General features: G+C 35.7%; 1 long non-coding RNA gene across 2 annotated transcripts; it reads left to right on the top strand.

Moving 5' to 3' along the window:
• Positions 1 to 2,701: 2,701 nt before the first annotated feature.
• Positions 2,702 to 5,104, top strand: LOC128286406 (uncharacterized). Of its 2 annotated transcripts, none has more exons than XR_008276954.1 (3): positions 2,702 to 2,804; positions 4,736 to 4,903; positions 4,954 to 5,104. It is a non-coding gene; the product is annotated as an uncharacterized LOC128286406 (long non-coding RNA). The 2 variants fall into 2 exon arrangements; XR_008276953.1 differs by lacking the exon at positions 2,702 to 2,804 and adding an exon at positions 3,276 to 3,358.
• Positions 5,105 to 7,030: the final 1,926 nt, after the last annotated feature.

The raw sequence follows: 7,030 nt of genomic DNA, 5'->3' as shown, positions 1-7,030 counted from the left end.
AAGGGAATCCATAGACCGAGTTAATGCAACACTAGGGGTTTTAATTAGAAAAATATTTCAATTAATCAACTTAGGGTTAGATGTTGTTAGTCTCGAGAGAGATAATAATATAAATTAGGGATTTCTACGGATCAAGTCAAATGAATAAATCGTCTAATTTAGAGTCAAATAACAAGTGAAGTCTAGGTGGATTTTTCCCTTGGGTATTATCTAAATCAATCAGTTTTCCCAAAAGTATTCCCTAATTTACTTTCTGGGCATTCTTAGTTTAGTTAATTAGTTTAGATAAAACAAATTCCCTTATTTTTAGGCTAGATCATAAAAAGAAAGTTAATACTAGTACTTTTAGTTCTTGTGGGTTTGGCATTCCGGTCTTGCTATAAACTATACTACTGTTCGATAGGTGCGCTTGCCTTCATCGGATAATAGTTAGTTTTCAAGTACGATCACATCAGATGCTCCATCAAAATACACCCTCCAAATTTTTTCTTCGTACTTCGAAATTGACATGATCTCTTCTGGGAAATCAAAACTCATGGGCTTGTATTCCTCTTTTGCACGAGCTATTAGAAATTTTGCGACAATGGTTCCTTTTATAGCCTTTTGGGACACGTAGATGATGTCATACTCGGACAAAACCACTTGTCAATGAGCAACTCTCTCTGACAATGATGGCTTCTCAAAAATGTATTTCAAATGGTCTAACTTTGCGATGAGGAAGATGGTGTGATACAACATGTATTGCCTTAGTCGATGCACGGTCCATGCTAAAGTGCAACATATCTTTTCCAGAGGAAATACGTGGCTTCATATTCTGTGAACTTCTTCCTTAGATAATAGATTGCATGCTTTTTCTTGTTTGAACCATCTCGTTGCCCCAGAACACAACCTATGGAATTATCCAGCACTACCAAATACAAAATCAAAGGTCTTCCTTGCATCAAGGGAATCAAAATTTGTGGCTTAGCCTAATACTTTTTTACTATTGTTATGTAAGAGCTTGAAGATGGGATCATATTTATCCGTCAACTGTGAGATAAAACGAGACACGTAATTTAACCGTCCCAAACTCTTACCTCTTTTTGAATTTTAGGGGGTGTCAAATCTTGAATTGCTTAAACCTTGTCCAGATCTATTTCAATTTCTTGTTTGCTCACTAAGAAATGTAATAGCTTCCCCTACTTTACCCTAGAAGTACATTTTGTTGGACTCAATCTCAATTTGTATTTCCTCAATCTTTCAAATAGTTTGCAAAGGTTCTCCACATGACTTTCATCCCTAGTGGACTTTGCTATCATATAGTCAACATAAACTTCAATTTCTTTGGGCATCATGTCATGAAACAGTGTTACCACTACTCGTTGATACGTGGCCCCAGCATTTTTTAGACCAAACAGCATGACCCTATAATAAAAAGTTCCCCAGGTCATGATGAATGTGATCTTTTACATGTCCTCCCTTGTCATTTTTATTTGATAATACCTAAAGAATCCATCCATGAAAGAGAAAACACAATGTTTAGCATTGTTATCCACTAGTGTATCTATATGAGGTAACGAAAAATTATCCTTAGGGCTGGCTCAGTTCAAATCTCTATAATCGATGCATGTTTTGACTTTCCCATCCTTTTTAGGCACTGGTACAATATTTGCCACCCACTCTAGGTATTTAGCTACTTCTAAATCCCGCATCAAATTGTTTCTTGACCTCTTCTTTAATCTTCGATAGCATTTTAGGTTTCATCCTTCTCAACTTCTGGTATACATGCTAGCAATCTAATTTCAAAGGTAGCTTGTGTTCCACGATATTGGTGTCCAAACCTGACTTATCTTTGTATAACCATGCAAATACATCTGAGAACTCAATGAGTAGATCCTTCAACAATTGAATTTTTTCTGGCATGAGAGTGGTTCCAATACTAATTTCCTTTCTTACCTCATCATCACCTAGATTGACCAAATATGTTCCCTGCAAGTGGGGTTCTGTAAACTTCTTTTCTTATTCAACTAACCTCAAAAACTCATTTGGTACAACTTCATCCTCTTCTATCTTATGATCGTTATAGTGAACATAATTATGAGAATTTGATTCAAAGATGTCATTTGGATCATTTATCAATTCATTAGGTATATCCCTGAAATAATTATGAGGTATATTGGTATATGAATGAAAACAATTGAATGAATAAAAGTGAGTAGGGGCATGATCCAAATCCGATTTCATTAAAGATAAAACAATTTTACATGGATTTTTTAAGGAAATTAAATTAACTGAAAGATATAAAACTTTGATATAAAAACTCTTAAAAATGATTACATTCTCGGAGGACTCAAGGATTGTAACAGCCCGATTTTGGGCCTAGTCGGAACAGTAGTTTCGGGACCACTATTTCAAGGCCAGAGAAAATTATTTTAGTATTATTTTGTGTTATAATATAATTTTATAAGTGCATGTAAATTTTGGTAAGTTAATTTTAGCGATTTCTAGTCCAATTTCGAAAAAGGACTAAATCGCGTAAAAGGTAAAAGTTGTGTGTTAATGCCTAAATGTGTTAATAGACTAGAGAACTAAAATTGGAGGCATTTAAAGGGCAATTAGACCCTTTTTAAGTGTGTGGCCGGCCAAGGGGAGACCAATTGGTCAAAAGGCCAAAATTTGTGGCTTTTATGTGTTTTAATTGACTAATTAGTAATAAAATAAAGAAAAGAAAATATCATCTTTTCTTCATCTTCTCTCCACCGAAAAATGGCAGTAAAGAAAGGGTTTAGAAGCTGGAAACTTTCAGCAAAGAAACTCCCTTTATAGTAAGTGATTTTAATGTCTTTGCTTGATGATTTTTACATTTTTGGAACCCCTAAAGCATGAGCTTTCATAAGAGGGGATTATTTTGCAAAATGATGAAGAGTCTAGGGTTTTACCATGAGAGTAAATGTGTTGTTTTCTGTGTTTTTATGGAAGATTATGAGTCCTAGTTGTCTAATAAACAACTTTTGTGAAAGAAATTGCATGAAAATACCCTAAAAAGGGCTAAATTGCTAAGTTGTAAAATGAGTTGTAAATGTGTAAAATAGTTGAAATTATGAGTTGCTATAGTTATGAAAATGGTTCATCTAGACTCAAGGAGTAAAGAAATGTGATAAAAATTAATTTACGAGCATTTGGGCAAAAGTGCAAATATGCAAAAGTTTAGGTGTCAAAATGAAAATTCGTAAAAATATGATTTTTAGACCCATATGAATATTGTGACTGATTGTTAGGCTAAATTGATGTTATAGATGATGAAAATTGAGATTTGGACCTAGAACGGAAAGAAATCGATTTATGGATGAGTATGTCTTTTCACCTTTGTGGTATCGAGGTAAGTTCGTATGTAAACAATACCATGCTATACATGTATTTAAATGTTATCATTACATGAATTATACAAATATTAATGTGTATGTGATTAATAGAAATATGATAAGACAAAGCCTTAATAGGCAAGGAAAAATCCCGTTTGAACCTTAGAAATAAATTAGGATACGAGTGACATGTATGAGTCTAGATGACTAGCTCGATAGTGAGCATTGAAATGTCATGAGATATGAGATAGCTTTAGCTACAATTGAGGCACTTATGTGCAAAGGCTTTTCCGAGTATCCAATTAGTATTCCAAGTGTTCAACGGGCAATCCAAGGAAAGAGTTGATGATGGTCCCAATGAGGTAAGTCATTGGTGAGTATGCACTCGAGTTCTGTTACGAGTTGTGCAAGTATGTATACTAAGCCTATGAGAATGCCTTGATATGTGATGATCTATGATGCATAATATGTGTTCTTACCATGATGGATAAAATGGTGTTGTATTAATATTATGAACAATGACCATGAATGAGTAACTTAGCCTTGACAGATTTGAGTTACTGCAGTAGTGTAACTTTGAAAATATACTAAAAATAGTGGAAAATGAGTTAGAGGAATAATAAAATATGGGATTAAAGCTTAATGAGTATATTTTCACATGAAAGAAATAGAGGAAGAAAAAGAATTCTATATTGTGTGATATTTAAATTCTTGTGAAATAGGGTCTGAATGAATTCGAGATCCCCTGTTCTGATTTTATAAATTCACCGTAAATTGTACAAAAATTATTAAGAGTCATACCTTACATGCATGGATTCTTTATTGAGTCTATCTTTAAGGAAAACAAACAGCATGATCATTGGAATTATGTACAGGGATAAATTCAGTTCGAAGTACATAAGGGTCAGAGTAGTCATACCCTAAAACAGGGGAAACTTTAACTAATAAATTGTACTAAATGGCTTGACCAAAAATTCTAGAAAAAAATTAGTAAGTAGACATATGAGTCTAGTTTCAAGAGACATAGACGAGAACATTAGTCGGGTCCTGTACTATGAGATAATTTAACTTTAGTGCAGAAGGTTTGAAACTGTCAGACAGTGAATTAGGAGCAAACTTGAGGAATAAACTGTACTAACTCGCTAAGTCAAAAATTCTGGAATTTTATAGAAGAAAGATAAATGAGTCTAGTTTCAGGGAAAATTAACGGAACTTAATTTTGAGTTTCTTAGCTCCAGATATAAATAATTTAGTGACTGCTGCTCAGGAAGAGAGCTTGTAGTGAACTTGAGAATATGTTGTAAACATTGATAAAACAAGTTAATGAGTTGCTTATTTTTTTCATATGAACTTACTAAGCGAAAGCTTACCCACTTCTTTCCCATGTTTTCTAGAGTTTCCAGGTTAGCTCGGGTTGGAGGCCGTCAGAGATATTATCACACTGTCGAGTTAACGCTATCGGCGTAAGTAAACTCAAGTGATTCTAGTCTATGGCATGTATAGGGTTTTAATGTGAGTATGTAATATTATGATTTAGCCAAAGGCATTGGCTTGTTATTAAGGTAGCATTGTAATATTATGATTTAGCCAAAGGCATTGGCTTGTTATTAAGGTAGTATTAGTCATGTAAATTGGCCTATGTCGGCTAATATCGTTATGGGCCCATATGATTATTCTTATGCATGTATGTTATTATCTCTTGTGATGTGGCTTACAACATGTATGCCTAGAGATTGAATTGAGATTCATTGATGAGCTAATAACTAATGTAGGATTAAGTGATTGGTAAATAGTTAATAATGCTTCATGAATGGTTTATGGATATGATTATGCATGCTTTGTGATGGACATGAGGTTTGATGACATGTTGATAGCTATAGCATTAATATGGTAAAGATGAAAGAAAAACTTATTGTAATGGTTGCATGTGAAATTACCATGGTCATGTCATGTTAGGAAGGTTTAAGTGCCTAATTTTGTCATGTTGTATGCTATTGTATAAGTATACGTGCATGTGTTGTGACTGTGACAAAATGGCTTGGAAAATAGCCTTGTATTTGTGCAGGTTTTTGGACATGGGTTCGGGACACGGGCGTGTCCTTAGCACCCAGGCGTGTGCTCTATACCTACACGGGCGTGTGGAGCCTCGATGCAAGAGATTTCCCAAGTTTTTCATGAGTTCTCGGTTGAGTCCCGAACCACCCCGAATGCATGTATTGGGCCTCGTAAGCTCACATAAGGGACAGATTACATGTGAAAAGAAAAGTTTTTAATTATTTGAGATTTCATGGCCTTGTTTAGTATGGAAGTGTTAGGAAAAGTCAGGTAGCACCTCGAACCGCGTCCTGACGTCGGATGCGGGAGAGGGGTGTTACAAGGATAATAGGTAACGGTATGAGTTGCCAGTTGTCTAAGGCAGAAGGTTATAGCAAACGCAATATTTTGACATCGACACCCTATCGCCAATCATGTTTGGATGCACTGCATCTCTATTAATCATTAACTTGATCGGGGTCCTTTCTTGGTGCTAGAATCCCACTGAGTAAAAGGTCTCAGATAGTAGAGGACAAATCAAAGGAGGTTCCACCACCTTCTTTCTAGCCATACAGGCCAACCTTTTTGCTCTCCGCTCTTTACAATCCTCTCGACATCCTCCCTTGTGGGCTTATGTCCCAACCCTCTTGTATCCTTTTGAGTGGGAACAAAAATGGGTTTTAAGATACCTTGTAGGTACCCAAGTGGATTTTCAAATCCTTCTCTACTGTCTGGGCAAATAATATGTTCTCTGTTCGTGGCACATGAGGTTTAGGGGCTTGCATTCCCTCTACCACGTAAGACGCAGTGGCCACCTCAAAGGTCTGGAAAGAACTCTCTATTACAATATCATCCACTTCTATGAAAGGAGAATTTGGCAAGATAGATACCAATAGGTCCTCTTTACCTCACATGATGCACAAATTCTGATCGACTACAAATTTCAATCTTTGGTGCAAGGACAATGGTACCACCCCAGCTGAATGAATCTAGGGGCATCCCAGCAGCATATTATAAGAAGGCATTATATCCATCACCTGAAAGTGAATATGTAAATTAATGACTCTTATTGAGAAAGGAATCTCTATTTCGCCAATTACGCTTCTTTTGGTGCCACCAAAAGCCCGAACCACTAAAGGGCTTGATACTATGTATGACGTGTCTATGGGTAGCTTAGATAATTTTGACAAAGGCAGGATGTTGATCAATGACCTATTGTCGATCAGAACCCTAGCCACGAAATAGGCTTTACACTTTACTGAGATGTGTAGTGTCTTGGTACGCACTTTACTGAGATGAGTAGTGCTTTGGTACTTCCTCTTCCATCAAAGGGTATTCCATCATCATTGAAAGATATGTAATTTAGGGCCAAAAAGCTCCCTGCTAAGTGACTAACATTATCTACTAACATATTGTGAGTGACATAAGCTTGTTTTAGAACTCGTATAAGAGCCTTTATATGTGGCTTCGAGTTCAAAAGTAGTGATAGTAGAGAAATTCTTATTGGTGTTTCGTTCAACTACTCGACCACGCTATACTCATTGTGCTTTATTAGAAGCAAAAAATTGTTAACTTCATCATTCTCGAATTTTTCCTTTTGGACCTCCCTTGTTTCCTTATTGGCTTCTTGATAGTCAAGTTCTAGTTGATTTTCT

The sequence above is a fragment of the Gossypium arboreum genome, chromosome 13 (assembly GCF_025698485.1).
Source record: "Gossypium arboreum isolate Shixiya-1 chromosome 13, ASM2569848v2, whole genome shotgun sequence".
Taxonomy (NCBI): domain Eukaryota; kingdom Viridiplantae; phylum Streptophyta; class Magnoliopsida; order Malvales; family Malvaceae; genus Gossypium; species Gossypium arboreum.
This window is presented reverse-complemented; position numbering and strand designations above follow the sequence as displayed.